Below are 17,759 nucleotides of genomic sequence, written 5' to 3' on the forward strand. Positions count from 1 at the left end.
GAACATGGAGCAAGCAAATTTCTGGGATTCCAGGTTACTGCTGAGGGGATCAAGGTGGACCCAAGACCCAAGCTATCCTCACGATGTCTCATCTATGAAGGATCTACAAAGATTCATGGGAAAGGTGAACTACATTTGACGTTTTATACCTGGTTTAGCCCAGCTTGATGCTTAATTCACCCCCTTGCTGAAGAAAGGAGCTATTTTCGTCTGGACCGCACTACAACAAGAAGCGTTTCAGAAGATTCAACAAATATTGTCGTCTCCAAATCATCATAAAGAGTTCGCATATTATGTCAGCCCAGACGAGAGCGGGCCCGGGACATCTTCATATCTACTGGAGCCGACACCTCAAGATGTAATTGTGCATCAATAGGGCGGTACCTGTCAATCGTTCTTTGTTGAAAAACCAGCGCTTTCAGACGTCCTCTAAACTCCGTGAAGTTGTTAAACGCTCAGTTGCGATAGCACCTAACCTGCTAGAAACAGCAAGCCTGCCATTAATGAAGAGCCTCACGATGTTCGTGGAAGCATACATCTCACCAACATGCAATACAACCTTCAGCCTTCTGTAAGCAGTTTCGCTGAAGCAGTAAGAGAAAAACCATCGAGATACGACATCCTGCGCGTCAACTCCAACTCCAGTACCGTATGCGCGACTGCCATAATGATGAAACAACGTCCAAGATATTCCATATCTGTATCGATGACAGAGATATCAATGAGAGACGCTTTCAGAATCTCGTCTCCCGTAGAAGAAGTAGTTGCGTTACCACAAGAGATTGCACCCGGGACTTAAGAGGTACATACAGATTCTCCATGAAAAGAGCTTCATCATATTTGCAAAACCTATTAGTTAAGTCATTCGCATGAACGAACTTCCCTACTCCTCAAAGACACAATCCAAAGATGATAATGGCAAAGGAGTGTGACTGGGGACTGCTTAGCACTGCCCATCTCAAAGATGCTGAATTTAGACAGATGCAAGCATGCTATCATTGTGATTCCAAGATGTCCAAAAACGAGGATATACTCAAGAGAGCAGACATATTGTCAAAGACCAACGATATTCCTGGATGTGACGTATTGTCAAAGACCATCGATATTCCTCGATGTCTATGAAACGCAACGCAGGCGTAAAGACGGCCTCAAGAAACTATCTTGACAACGTCTATCAAGTCGAAGGCTCGGTGGATACTCGTGGGCAGGGGACTGTCTCCCTCTTTTCCATTCCATGAGGCAGCATCGAGGAAGCCTCTCTTGAAGAAGCTTTCTTCAACGTTCGCTCTAGGAGAAGCTGCTTCAACGCTCTCTCCTGAAGAAGCTTGCTTCAACACTCTTTCCAGAAGAAGCATCTTCAACGCTCACTCTAGGAGAAGTCGCTTCAACGTTCTCTCCTGAAGAAGCTTGCTTAAACACTCGCTCCACCAGAAACCGTTTCAACGCTCGCTCCAGGGGAAGCATCTTCAATGCTCTCTTCAGAGGAAGTTGCTTCAACGCTCTCTCCAGGATCCGCTTCGATGTTCGCTTCAGAAGCTGATTCAGAACACCTTCCGGAAGATACATCAACTTTCTCTTTGGGATATGCTTCAACGTATTTTTACAAATTGCTTCAGCATCTTTTTAAGGATATTCCTCATGATAGGGCTCGTCCACATCAAAGTCGAGGATTATGACATAAACCGACATCATGTTAGGGGAACGCTTACCTGGACGCCTCTTGAACGTGACATGTTTCAAGGACAGGACGACCCATTTCTCCTGGTAACATCTAACTTTGTCTCATAAGTTTTATCTTTATTTGTCACCATCTCATGCCTACCCCACAATAACGCAACCATTATGTGCTAGGCAAGGGACTTAATGTTGATGGTGGGTTTTAGTTCAAGGCTAAAATTGTAAAACCAAATTTAATGCGCTGACATCCTGCAAAGGGTAAACCCGTTTGATAAGTGATGAGTACCTCTTCGCTTTATTCGAAGAGATTCAATAAATACATGAAATTCACCCAGAATGGTGCATGTAGCAACAATCCCAAATATTCTGTGATTTTTTTAGCATTATTAATTAATGCATGATTAGCCTAGTATTTCATATGTTGTTCCTTGCCGAACTCACATTACTAGCATGACATGATGACTGAGTGCTCACTCTCAGCAGAGTAGTATGAATCTTCGTGCCAATATTGAGACATGCATGAAATACCCACACATGCTACACCACTCTCTGACAGAGAGAGTCTCGCATCGACGCGCTTTGGTTAGCCTGATCGAGCATACTTAATTTCCTTAAGGTAAATCTGGGTTGTCCATATCAGTCTCAGAAACGATCACCGCCACGCAGGTTGACTGCATGACTTAACCAGCCTAGACGAACCCTAGAAGGATCAGGCTATCACCGTGATGACCACTGGCGGGGCTAATTATGACCTAGATGGTCGAACATTACACTCTACTTCCCAACAAGCTAAAATGCCATCCCCAAAGTAGGGTAGCCGCGCTGCTTTGGAAGAAGCTCGAATGAGCAAGACTGCTTAAGACAGTCTCAAAATGATCGTGACCTTCCAACTTCACTAGCCTGACTGGAAGGCTTAGATCGCACCATGAAAGATGGAGGAGACACTAGCACGCACATTAGCGAGCCCACTCTATCCGTACCTGATCGGTTTGCTCACGGCATGGTCATGCAGCCACGATCGCATGCCCAAAACTTGGATGGTGTGATGTTTGCAAGCGTCACGAAAATTCCACTAATGTTTTAAATTGATCACAACCATCCAACTTCACCAGCATATTTGGATGGCTTAGATCGTACCTAAGACCGTTAGAGAAGTGCACGCATGTTCACTGTCAGCCCAATGTGGGCCCTACATAATCGGTCCCTCCAAAAGAGGAGCATAAATTGCCAAACCGTTTGGTGGAAGTCGTGTGTGCGTGGCTGTGTTAAAACCCTAATTAGGGTTTGCGGCGCTGCATAACTGTTGCAGTTCGATCACGACCATCCATCTTCGCAAGCTAGGATAGAGGGTGTAGATATAGACTTAAAAGGTCCCAAGAATGTCAACATGATCTCAGGGGGGTAGAGATGGTAGGCCTAGGCAAACTAGGACTCGATAACCTCGAAACACGCGCCCGAAAGTGGCATGCTGAGCGGCTTCCAAATCCTCTGCGGCAATGGATTTCTTCCGCAAATCGATCTCGACCACTCACCTTTGACGGTCAAATTGAATGGCGTAGATCGTACCTTCATGAGACTAAGAGGTATGGGCATATACACCGGCAGGCCATCTACACGCATGCCTGGTCGGCCCCACCAAAACTTGTGTCCAAGCTTGGGTTCGGTCAAGCATAGGAGTGATGCTCGCGCACCTCTTAATACCCTAAAAATCAATCAACAGTCGCAGATGAGGGTCTTAAACCATCTCGTCCGTCCAACTTCGCTAGCTTGGGTGGACAGCCTAGGTTGAAAGCTAGACGACCAGTGAGGCATCCTGATGATCACCATACTCCACTCTTCCACAGGGAGTGATCGTCCAGGAGATGGCTCTCCCATGCATCCTCCAAATGATCAGTCGAAGATGGTTGTATGTGATGCTACTTTAAGACGCTTGGTCCGCGACTTATCCGGTCAGGCTTTAAAACATCGATGCTTCATACATGCTGATTGTCTGCGATGCATTACATGCATTGAGCATACATGATATTTCATAAATATCAAATCCTTAGTTATTTTAGCATCACATGCTACTTCCTAAAGTGGGTCCCACGATCCACTCATTCGAGACATCAAACATGTCATAAACATGGGGATACTTACTGGGGTATTGGTCTGGCGGTTTACAGCGTGCAGCGCGCCATTTCAAGAATGTGTCAGGAAAAGGTTGATGGTTAGCAGTGATGAGGGAAGCGGGTAAAGGTGTGATCGTGTGAAAATCACCACTCCTACACGACCCCACTACTCCATCACTTCACCTCCTCCACTTCCTACGAGATGAGAGGTTGCGCTTAATGACTTGTATAAATAGGTTCGTCACCTATTTCCAACTAACACAGGCAAGCACAGAAAACCAAGTGTTGTCATCCATATCCAGAAAACACCAGAACTTATAGCTTACATTATTGCAAGCCATTTCTTCTTTCTGATACAAGTCATAAACATCAAACACCTCCACAATCTTAACACCTTCTTCGCTTCTCTCCCTAAGATCAACCCCATATCCTTCACTTTGTGACAGAAGCAAGTCTGGAACGACCATTTCTTGGTTTAGGCCAGAATTGTATAGATTGATCTCTTAAATCAAAAAGCACTCCCGTGTAGTGCATTTTTTTAGGGTTTAGATTCGTTTCTCATCCACACACACCCAAATTTACCAAAAACAACAGAAACAGTTTTCACCCATAAACAGTAAGGAGCGCAATTGTACTTTGGATCATTATGAGATTAATTGGGGTTCAACTACAGTCCAGACCGAAGTTAGTTTATAGTAGGATAATGTTTGTAGCGGCTTAATACAGTGTGTGTTCAATCTGGACTAGGTTCCGGGGTTTTTATGCATTTGCGGTTTCCTCGTTAAGAAAACGTCTGGTGTCTGTGTTATTTCTTTTCCGCATTATATTTTGTTATGTAATTGAAATATCACAGATTGTGCGTTAAATCGATCAATTGGAAAATCCAACCTTTGATTATTGATTGAAATTGATTCATAATTGAACATTGGTCTTTGGTACCGTTCAAGTGATTCCTATTGTATTCAATTAGACTCGCAGATTTTTATTTGCTTGAGTAAGTATTGAATCGAGAAAGAGAGATATTACTCTTTGAAATACTTTTATTAAGATTGAGTCTGACTGTCTAGTTGATTCTCTTAAAAGTATATTGGAGTTAGTCCACACAGATTGTTAAGCGAAATATTGGGTGTGTTTGTTAGACCCTCGCTTTTTCAATTAGTATCATAACAGGCAAACACATTTAAAGACCTTACAAGTCTGTGTTTGTAGCGATCTGACTCTATGGATATGAATTCTATCTCTATAAATGTACCACCAGGTTTCGCTTATCGTCTCCAGAGATGGGTTTCAATCTTGGTCGAGAAGCAATCTGTAAAGACCCTCAAGCTCGTCAACGCTATTAGACTAGTCAAGAGACGTCTTAGCCGCTAATTACTCGATTAGTGTAACTCGAACGTTAATTATTAGAAATTAATCTAACAAAGATCTACATACGAAGTTAGTATCATCGATTATATTTCGAAAAGTTACGCGAAATGGACTATTCGAACGTGTAAATCGGATATCAGATGAAGAAGAAAACATCAAGACAATATGAAGGGTAAAATCGTCATTTACGGAAAAACGCTTTTGATGCAACAAGGACACGGTGTGGCTTTCCCTTATCAGATTCTTGGATGCCTTTAACAACCTCGGTCAGCCTTACCTACACCATCTCGAGAGGATAAACACATTTCTCTTTCTTTTCTTCTTCTTCTCGTTTCTCCCTCTTTCTTCTTCCTCGTTCCTCTGTTCTTCTCTGCTCATGTTTCCGCGAGTAGTTTTCGTAATTTTGATATCAGAAACTTAATAGAAACGTTAAGAGTTGTTTATTGATGGTGGTGGTGTTATTAGTTGAGCTCGGGAGAAGAAGAAAACCGATAATGATGTAAAACCAAAGATTAGGGTTTCTAAGTTCATTTGAGTTGTGATTCAAGATGATTAAGAAGATATTTAAAGATGGGTTTGATAGAGTGAAGGCTACGGTGAACTCAAACAAATAAGAAGATGTTTGGTAGGTGATTCTGTGAGAATTAGGGTTTGCAAGAATCTCAGATGAAGATTAGAAGTTGAAATTGATGTTCTAAGAGATTGGTTCGAGTTGGGTAATGAGTGTTTGGAGTAGAATTAAAGGTAAAGTCAAGTTTCAGATGTTGAATTGATGAATCAGTGAATTAAGTTTTTATTATGTTCTTCCCAAAATAGAAATTAGGGCTCTTGGAAGAAATCGAACTGAACTGGTAGGAGGCTACTACCTTAAGAAGAATTGGATGAAATCGTTAAATGGGTTTGTTTAATTATTGGATTTAAACTTCATGGATTAGGGTTCTTGTTAAAGCAGTGACTTAGAGTTTTTGGGATTGAGTATTAGTTGAGAGAGATGGAATTGGTGGTGAGAAGATTAGCTGAGCAAAGATGATTTGAGGTAATTGTTCTTCTGTGTTGATTGGTGAAGTTCTTTAGTTTTGTTTGATTAGTGATGGGTTTGAAACGAATTAAGATTTAAGGTAAAAGATTAGCCTAGAGTCGATGGTTTGAAGTTGTTATCAAATTAGGGTCTGGTTCTATGGTTAAGAAGATGATGGAGTTGTTTCAAATAATCGATGATGGTAATTACATAAGTTTAAATTGGGTACTTGGTGTTGATTGAAGCTGAAATGAGTGGACAGTGAAGACTCAATTTCTTGAGCAAAACTCATTTGAGGTAATTATCTTCTTAATAACATTTCTAAGCTATTGATTTCAGTGAATGAGTTTATGGGTTTGTTGATTTGCAAGTAAGTTAGTAGAACTGGTGGTTTGTGAATATTAAGATTGGAGATGGGTTATTAAGAATTGATGGATTTTGTTGAAGTTGTAGTTGTTGAAGATGGTGTTAGTACTGAGTCTTGAATGGGTTGGTGATGTTGTGTTAAATTGCAGCTGCAAGATATGAAGATATGACTGAAGTTTATTTGGAATGGTAACGATTGGTTGGTACTGTTATGATACAGAAAAGGAGTTGAATGTCTGTTTGAGTTATTGTTGTCTGAGTAGATTGAATTTGGTAGTACAGGAATGAGAACTATGGTAATTGCAGGTGCAAATAGAATGATCTGGTGCTGGTGCTGAGATGGAGTTGCAGGTTATGAGAGTTTGGTGAGTATAGGATTATGAAGTGGTTAAGAGAATTGAAGTGTAAATTTTATGTGGTAAATGTGAGATGCAGGGTATGAGATTTGTACTAATGCTGGGAATATATTGAGTGATAAGGAGATTGGTGGAGATGGGGATTACAGGTTGTAATGATGGTGATGAATTGAGTTTGACATCAGTTAAAAGGTGTGCTTGGTTGTCACTGGACATGAATGCTGCTTGAATGTATATGAAGTTGTGGATGGTGCAGGTTTAGTCAGATTCAGAGTTTAGAGATGACGTTGTTGTTTGTGTGTTGAATTGAGGAAGTAGAGATTATGTGAGAGTAGTGATTGTAGAATCCAGTTGGGTAGTCTCATTGGAAGCTTGTTACTGCTTTTGCAGGTAAGCTTAGATTTTTCAGTTGTGTTAAATTGTATAATTCTGTTTGAATGAATTATTTGTGTAGTGAATGAGTAGAATCAGGTTGCAAGTGAAATTGTAGTTACAAACTTACAATAGAGTATTTGCCTGATAGTCATTCCAGTCAGTTTAGCTGACTCGGTTTATTTGACTGAGTTGATTCACTCACTGAGTTACAGATCCTGACCTGAGTTGACTCAGTTGACTTGAACATTTACCCAGGACTTTGACCTTTGAATGGACGTTGACTGTTAGTTGAACCATTTGACCATCAGTGACCGTTAGTTGACCCAGTTGGGTCAGCTCTTGTGTAATGGGCCGAGTCTACTGGATTTGGGATTAGTGCCACGTATCCTTAGTAAGATATTTTTGGACCTTTATGGTCTGAATTGATCTTTGGTTCTTTCTACAAAGTTGTAGATACTCATAAGACATAGCTAGTGGACTATAGAACCAACCTAATTGAATTAGTAAACCTTAGATATGTTAAAGATAGATAATAAAATGGTGTAGAAGAATAAATGGGCTTGGAACCATTAGTTAGACTTGTTTAATACTTGTGTGAGCCGTTTCGGCTAGAATCTTAGACTTCTTGTGTGATTAACAGTTAGTCTTTATTGACAATGATCGATTCAAAGGATGAACCAGTGGATCGTGGTTCTGGAGGTAGGCGTGGCTTGTCATCAAAAGAGGTGGGAATTTATATTTAACTCTATTGTGATTATTGTTGTTTTCCTTTACAAAAGTTTATGTTTAACAAATTCATGCATTGTCTGGTTATGCTTTCCATGCATTTGTTTATCTTTGAATTATAAAAGTTATGTTATATTTTTTAATCTTTCCATTGCTTGGAAAGGAATTGTAATGCTTTGTTTGTCTTTATAAATTGTTTGGGAAATAAGAATTTCCATTTGATTGTTTGGAAATGAGAATTTCCATCTGTGGTATATAGGATACTGCTCTTTCATTTATATGTACATGAATTCGAGCTTTTATGCAATCACTAGGTGCCCGACGAGCCACCATATAGCTATCTAGGTGCTGGACGAGTCACCATTATTATACATTGTTTAGAAGGAGTTAGTTACATATACGTGATTGTTTACCTATGTGAAATTGATTGCGCTTTAACGTTTAGGGAAAACATGAATTGTTTTCAAATCATTTTCAATGATTATATGAAAGTTAAATGTTAATTCCTGTGGGTCACCCTTTTTAGGGATGATGTGCTCACCCATTCCCACTTTCAGTTTCAGAGACAGATAAGAGTTGCGCAGCGGAAGCTTCGAGGAGTTGAGTTCGTTAGTTGTTAACATTTGCTATGTTTATTATGTTGTATATTCTATTTGTAAACCAAATGACTATTGTATATGTATCATTTGAGAGAAGTTCTTGTATATATATATATATATATTTCTGAGTGGGGCTAGTTTTGGGTTAAGTTTTGTAGCAGATTTCTTCATTGAATGTTTAAGTAATTGAATTAGATTCGCAGTGCTTCTTTATTTAGTTAAACTCTGGATTAGTCAGCTGCTAGCTTTGGGTGCGCTACACAATCATATCAGAATAAGGAGGCTCTTTCACTAAAGGTTGGCCAACCATTACAAAATCGTGTAAACGCTCAAGCTGCTGATCCCAAAATTCTATGTAACCTGGAGTTACATATGTGATTCATTAAGAACAAGGAAACTAGTAAGAACCTCTTTCCACACGTGTGCGATCTAAACAGGTCTTAAGTTGTTCCATTGATGGTTTCCTTCTTCGAAAAGTTGGAACGCATTGATCCATACCCATATGACGAGCTGCTCTATCGATGTTGTATTTCTCTACTGAAAAGTCTCCATATATTGTTGATATCAAGTGACCTGGAGTACAACTCAACATGAAGGATCTTTCGCCATCGTTCAAGTCAACACCAGATTTCAAAGTCATACTTTCTTCAGTATTGAAAGTTTTCAACTGAGAAACATAAGAAGGAACTAGCACCCAGGGACGGAAATTAAACTCAGATTCATTGTCTAACACATCGATGAGATGTGTCTTGGATTGAGGTTTCTTTGTAGACCAGCGCATAATCCTGGCATTATCCTTCTCAGGAAAAATACGGCGAGAATCAGCAGCATTCATCCCTTGCAAGATATTACGAGGAATAGGTGCATAATTTTTGAAGCGCTCCCATATCAAGGCCTGGAGGAACATCGTATTGGCGTAGCATTAAATCTTCATAAAGCCATTTGAAACCCTGGAGTCTATAACCAAGGAGTCCAGGTTAGAGTACAAAGAACCCAAGAATATACTACCTATGGGAAGTTGTTCACCTTGAGCCATCTTAATGGCAAAAGGGATTACAAACGGCTTTAGCAAAGTTCCGAGGTCTTCAAACACGTCACTGGACAGCCATAAACACAAGAAAGCATCAATAGATAACATACTGTCAGGTTCGTCAAGAGGGGTATCTCATGGCCACCAGTGTGTTAATCAGTGGGCGTAACAACCTTTGCCAGTCGCATTATTAATTCTATCCATCTGAACTGTCAAGATGTTGGAAACTGCTGTCTCCTCTGTTGAAAGCTCTTCAGGGAAGTTACCCGTGATTGGGAGGTGCAACAAAGCAACTACATCCTCCAAACTAATAGTAAACTCTCCCCATCTGCATATGAAGGTATGAGTTGGAATTCACCAGCGATCAAGTAAAGCTACAATACCTCGCGCATCATGGAAAATGAACAAATCTCCAGATGCTTGGATAGCCTTGGTCACATGTGCTCTATCCAACATGGCTCTAACACGAGGAAAACCCAGCATATGTCTCTCCCACCCAGAGAATTTTTCTAAAGGTCATCGAGAAAGCTTGAATTCTATAATCGACGCAAGAAAAAGTCCTCATTCAAGACAAAATCGAATAGATTCTCAAGGAGTCACTAATTTTCTCTGAACAACCTCTCTGGGATTTATCAGAAGGCGAAATGCTGGAGATTGAAGACGTTTTTCAGTTCCCTGCTGAACCGCGAAAAATGCATCATCTATGTTTGGAACATTTTTGAGCCCATGAGTTTTTTCTTCTTCTTCTTTACCAGCAGAAGTCTCATCCATACATGTATCGTCTCTGGAGGCATTATTTTCCTGAGAGCCAGACATCTTTGTGAAGTAGCTGTAATGTGTGCAAACATTATTTCAGAATATTATCATACAAGACGCAAACTTCGACAATATGATGGAGCTACACAATCTGAAAAAAAAATATTCATGCATGTATCTACAAAAATGATAATCCTTAACTCTTATCTCTTTACAATTCCACTAGCAGTGATTGTGATATAAGAGCTAACACTCCTAAATTAGTTCGTTCTTTGAAACCCGCAATAACGAACAAAGTCTTATCATTTGAAAATTGAAACCCAATTTTTCATAAAAATCATGACCATAATTTTCATAGTGTAAACATCCACAGCTGAGCTATGAAACTTACACCAAGACAATATTTCATAAATAAATTGTCTAAGTTCAAAGGTTACTCAAAACCTATGTTTTGATTTTGCGAAACAATGATTAACGTGAATAATTCACGAAATTTTTTCAAAAACTTTTATTTACTCATATAAATAAATATATGTCACGGTTTCACATAAAAAAAATCTCTCTTTTTCTTCGTACGAGCATTTCTCTTTGAAACGAAGGTTTATTTCGGTCTTGTGAAAAGTTCACACCTTTAAAGATAAAGTTTTGATTTTCATGAAAGCTCATAAACAAAATTTTATCACTGGACACAGGTCTATTTCAAAAACAAAAAATCTATCAAGTTAGCGGTTATTACTAGTCTCTCGAACTAACGATCGAACGAACATACGTTTAATAAAAATAAGGGTTTTTTTTACAAAACTCACATTCATATATACATATGTATGAAATTTTAATATGATAAAAGTATGAACAACTCATGAAACTTCTGAAAAAAAAAAAAAAATTGCGTACATGTCGGTGCCGGCCGGAAATTGGCCGGACGGTGATCGGACGGCCGGCAATGGTGATTTCCAGCAAATTTTCCTGCTCTCTTCTGCTTCTGACGTGAAGGGAGGAAGAATATGAAGGTGGTGGTCGAACGTGTGAGGAGAAATAAAAAATAAAGGATTAATTCCCTTTTATATCAATTTTTATTTCCAAAACCTAATTTCACAAGGATTTCCTTTTCGGGCCGGGCCCGTGAATCCTAATTCGATCAAGGTCCCATCACCAAACCAGCAGTTCAACACCAATTTATGCTCATTAGAAGATGCTCTATCATGCCACTGGGATATTCTTCCAAGCCATGGTCCCCTTGCATAATCGAAAATCCGGTAACGTCTTATCTTATCTTATGGCTAAGTTCAATTACTTATTTCGTTCATAACTGGAAAATCACCATTCAGTGCTGACTGAGGAACATAACTGTCACTCACTAAGCAGAGGACTTAATGTAGATGGTGGATTTTCGACAAAGGCTAAAATCATAAAATCATAATTGTAGTACTCCTGATCCATCAATCAGATGAGTGTTGAGACTCATGTCTCTCGTCGAAAGCATAAAATCTCTGACTGAGAATGATGTCTCTCAGAGTATATGTATATGTGTAGTCTCTCAGCTGAGGCAACGACACATCTCATGAATACTGAGCAATTTCGGTAATTACTTCTATATAAAATTGAAAGATTGGACGGCTCCTAGACAGCTTGCCTGCTAGTATACAGAAATAACGTCTTCAGGATGCAACAATGTTTTCCCTGACTATATAAAGGAGATATGAAGTTTCAACAAGCTCATATTTCTCAATTCTCAGATAATTAATGCTCCTAGACAGCATGCCTGCTAGTATAGATCCATCAGTTAATTATCTCTAATCGTTAACTGAATATTTATCAATATTCTACGATTCTTCGTAATATTTCATCACTTCAATTCGTGGTTCTTCCCAGCAGAATTCCACGGGTTAGTAATAAATGTTCAACGAACGGGAATCTGAGCCGCTATCGAGTAAGCCCCGACCAAAATGGTGCGAGTGTACTAAGCAATAATGCACAAATGAGCACCTGAATAGGAAGAAAAATAATAATAATAAAATATTAACAAAGGCACTAGGGGACTGGACCCACCAACTGGCCAGTCACGCCGTGGCCAGTCCCACGCCCAATTCTATATTTTATCATACTTTGTTATTTTTCCCTGATCTCATGAAAATCTCTTCATTCAAGCAAATCTCCTTCGTTTCAAGGAAACTCCCCAGTCTCATGGTGTTTCCTCGCATCAAAGAAATAAAATAATTAGAAAAGGTGTCGTGGGACCGGGCTCACTAGGCGATCAGCCATGCCCTGGTCGTGGCCGGTCCCACACCTCATGGTTCCTTATTATTTTGTTGTTTCTCTCATCCCATGAAAATTCCCTGATTTCTTGATATTTCCCTAAACTCATGAAAATTATGTAAAATTAGTGAGAAAACGCACGTGACCGGGCTCATTGGCCGGCCGGCCATGCCTTAGCCGTGGCCGGTCCCACACTCTCTTGTCTCATTATTTTAATATTATTTGTTTCCATCATCTTATGGAAGCTCCTTCACTTCAAGGAAAATCCCTAGTTTCAGCAAACTCCTTGAATTCATGAAATTTCCCTCCAAGTCATGAAAATAATATAAAATTAGGGAAACTCGTGGGATCGGGCCCCAGCCGGCCGGTCATGCTCTTGACGGTCCCATACGCCCCTTATTTTATTATTATTATTTTTTATGTTTCCCTCCTCTCATGGAAACTCCTTGATTTCAACAAATTCCTTGGTTTCAACAAACTCCTTGATTTTATGATATTTCCCTAAAATCATGAAAAATATTATAAAATTAAGAAAAGTGCCTTGGGACCGGGCTCTTTGACAGTCTGGCCATGCCTTGGCCATAGCCGGTCCCACACTTCATGATTCCTCCATTATTTTATTATATATTCTTTCATATCATGAAGTTTTCCTGGTTTCAGCAAAAATCCTTGATTTCTTCATATTTTCTCAAAATGTTGCTCAACGCGCATCAGAAAATATCGAAACTCTCAGGACTGAGACACAGACATTATGGTGACACGGGAATGTCTCCTTGACCGACCAAGGCCGGACCCGAGGCTTGAAAAAAGCCGGTCCCACGTGTTTTAACAATTTTGACCTAATTTGCTCAATTGCTCATATTGGGTCCAAACTCTTCTCAAACAACTTGGAGTTTGCTTAAACGACCATCAGCTGGTCCCATGATCACCAAGGGACGGTCTCATGCCCCCTTGGTCGGTCCCATATTTCTCCATAATCAGGTTTTACTACCTAACGCTCACATGAGCATTATTTTAATAAATGATGAAACCAACATTTAATCATCCTTTCACCAGGTATTCAAGAGACTTTGATATTTTGCTCACTTGAGCATCTGGGAGCTACATGGTCGATTCATCATCCCATGTAGCCGGTCCCTCCTTCATTTCATGAATGATTTTCAATAAATCATCAATTTATCATCAATTTAGCAGTTGATCAAAATTAAGGCTTCGAATCCAAGGTTCATAATTCCAGATTCAAACACTAATAATTTTATGTTGATCCCATGATCAACACCCTAATTAATTATACTCGGTTCAGCTGCCAGTATTATAAATTTATCTTGGTCCTGTTACCAATGATTCCTCAAACGAGCAACATTTGTTCAAATGAGCAACATCTGCTCACACCAAAGAATAATGGTTCAACTATTGATATTCAACAATTCATCAAGTGGGAAACATATGCTCAGATGAGAAATATTTGCTCAGATCAAGGGATATTGGTTCAACTATCAATATTCAACGACTCAGAACAATATTTGTTCATTTTAGCTATCAACATTTATTCGACAATGTATTTTTGTCTCAGCAGACATGTTCAATTCATGAGTCTCAGAACATTTACAAATCACGTTCGACTCAGCCATACAAGGACTCATCGTCCCATAAAGTCAACAACTGACTCCACGAGATGTCAATCATGTCACATGAGGGGATATTAACTAGGGTTTTGGTCTGACGGTCTACGACACGTGTGTTCATGCACACAATGAGAATCTGAGAAAGTCGTGCAATCAGTTAAAGGAGTTATAAAAGTAGTGGATGGAAAATCAACCAAGTCTCCGCACGATGAGCAACTGGTTTTGACACGATTTCCCACTTCCCCACTCTTTGACTTCAACAACTGTCACACTTCATGGGATCAAGGTGTTTACAATTCCAACAATATAAAAGGCCTCTGAATCATGATTGAAAAGAGACAAGAATTTCTCGACAAGTTCATACAGACAATCTTTCGTCTACACGAACTCATCGTCTAAGCAATCACTCTCAACTGAGTAAATTCAATCATTCAGAACTTTCTTACGCAGAATACACAACACACCTACAATCTCGATCACTATTGATCGCACACATTTCTCATCTTCCCTCCTACAAATCAACCCATCCTCTCTTGTGACCGAATTGACTCTAGAATGGCCACTGTCTTGGTTTAGGCCGGAGTCCTATAGATTGATCTCTCGAACTTAAAGCACTCCCTTCTTGCAGTGCATCTGTGTGAGGTTGAGAATTTTCTCGGTTCAAGGAGTCTCCTCCTCACGATCGTCTCCTCAATTCCGTAAAAACCAGCAAATCGTTTTTCCCTATCTACAACAACAACGAAGTATGTTTACTTGAGATCAGCTAAGGGAATCAAGTGTGTAGTATCCTGCTGGGATCAGAGACGTAAGGAGATCAACTGTACCTTGGATTAGTGTGAGATTGATTGGGATTCAACTACAGTCCAGACCGAAGTTAGTTTTTAGTAGGCTAGTGACTGTAGAGGCTTAATACAGTGTGTGTTCAATCTGGACAGGTCCCGGGGTTTTTCTGCATTTGCTTTCCTCGTTAAAAAAACGTCTGGCGTCTGTGTTATTTCTTTTCCGCATTATATTTTGTTACATAATTGAAATATCACAGGTTGTGCGTTAAATCGGTCAATTGGGAAATCCAACCTATGGTTGTTGATTGAAATTGATTGATACTTGAACATTGGTCTTTGGTACCGTTCAAGTGATTTCTCTTGTATTCAATTAGACTCGCAGATTTCTATTTGCTTGAGTAAGTATTGAATCGAGAAAGAGAGATATAACTCTTTGATATACTTTTATTAAGATTGAGTCTGACTGTTTAGTTGATTCTCTTAAAAGTATATTGGAGTTAGTCCATACAGATTGCTAAGCGAAATATTGGGTGTGGTTGTTAGACCCCCGTTTTTTCATGTATCACTCCCCCTTAGTCAATACTTAATCTCACATGAAAACCACTCCCCCTTACATAATGATCTGAAAACCATATGTATTTGTAGTGTGAACTATACATTAATTCTTCCCCTTTTTGTCAATAAAATTGGCAAAGGTACGAAAACTAGTGGGATCCTAATGAAATCTCCATAAAGACACTTCATGACCAAAAGAAAGCAGATATCAACTTTTTAGATGTAATCATATAGCCGAAACTAAATGCATTCATCAAGGAGTTTATAAAGATACAAGATAACCCCTATAATATTCCACAGCCGCACTCCCCACAAATTTTTTGCAATTAAGCACAAGTTCAATTAAGAACTCTTTCCCATAAAATGTCATTCCCGAAATAACAACAAGAGCGACCTTACTTTCACAAGAATATAAGGGTTTCTTTAGACATAAAAAATCACATGAAACATGAATTTGCATCCAAAGTACTCAATTAAATTAATCACAAGAGAACCCATGATTAATTTAATCGGAAATGCTCAACATAAGAGAAATTACGGAGCCACACAATATATACATAAAAATATGGATCAGGGAAGATCAATACTACGGAATAAACAAAGATTCATTCCATCTTCCATCACTATTTGCACAATGAACTACAATAGAATTAATCTTTGTAAACAAAAGTTCATCCTTTCTTCTATCAATATTTGCATAATGACATAAAAGGCTTAATTTTTGTTTGTCAAAAGTTCATTCAATCTTTTATCAATACTTGCATATTGACATGCAAAAGACTTAACTTTTTACCAAGTATGGGAAAATCATAGTTTACGGATGTAAACACACATATCCCACAACAAATTGCAATATATAAAACCATAAAGATTAATACTGCAAAATCATCTTCCAAATAAACTTTAGAATTTAAACAAATAAATCTAAAAACATTGAAGATGAAAATCGTTGGACATAGTTATGTGTAATCACAATAATGGCTATTCCAAACTCTAGTTATTCTTCTTAAAAACACAAGAATAAAATTGTCATAACAAGTTTTCCCAGGCAACATAAAATCAACAAGCTAATGAACAAAGACAGACTCCTAAGCCAAATCCGAACACGAACTGAAATGTAATAGACGTTTCGGAATCCTCATGAGCCTTGAGTTCTTTGAGCTTGTGATTAACAGCATCCACTGCATCTTCAGAGAAGATATCCTCATTGACAAGATCTTTAACATGTGTCTTTATGAGACCAAGGTCATAAGTAACCTTTTTCAACTTAGTTCTTAACACATCAAGACTTTTCAAAGTATCAACGAGTAGCAGTTTTGCTTCCTCATCAAAGTATTTAAGAAAATCATGAACAACTTCGGCAGAGACCATATCCTCCTTCTCAATATCCTGATTTGTATATACATAGTAACATGAGGCATTAAGATGATCATCTTCTACTAGAGTTCTTTTCTTCCTCCCTTTGGACTCAAAACCAATACCTTTATCAAGAAAGCCTCTCGCAAAGCCACCAGAACGTGAAGATGAAGAGAAAGACATTCTTGACAATCCACAAAGTAACCCAGAGTATGCAGACGTGACTCGGGGTCTTGGTATTTAACTGGTTTCTAAGGAAAGTTAATTTTTATGGTTTCCAAAATTGATTCGTAACAGTAACACGGGTACCCGTACGAACACAACCCTTCCCAAAGAAAAAGTTTTCGACACAAAGATTTTTTTTTTTTTAAAAAAAGAACAACAATAAACACAACCAACACTTTATGCAGTTTGTTTGCAGACAATAGTTTTTCTATGGACGATAAGAAAATATCTCAACTAAGCAGAAAGCAATTTTGCCAACAGTATACCTGAATAACACATCTTACTAAGCAGGATTTTTATAGTAAGTTTTCAGCCCTTGTGATTAATTAGCATAAGTATGAGCCTTAAGCTCATTAGGTGAAATGTGTTTGCGGTTGAGTCTCTTTTTCCTTTCGAATCTAGGAACGAATCCCTTTTGATGTGATAAATTCTCATAAAACTTACTGTCATCAAAGTACGAGACATAGTTTGAGTTCTTACTAGAAGAATTTTAACTAGAGGAAGTCTACATCATGTTGACGATTTATTTATATCCTTCAATTATCACCTTTAGGTTATTTCTCATATCATCAATTTTG

Source organism: Papaver somniferum, unplaced genomic scaffold, assembly GCF_003573695.1.
Source record: "Papaver somniferum cultivar HN1 unplaced genomic scaffold, ASM357369v1 unplaced-scaffold_19, whole genome shotgun sequence".
NCBI lineage: Eukaryota > Viridiplantae > Streptophyta > Magnoliopsida > Ranunculales > Papaveraceae > Papaver > Papaver somniferum.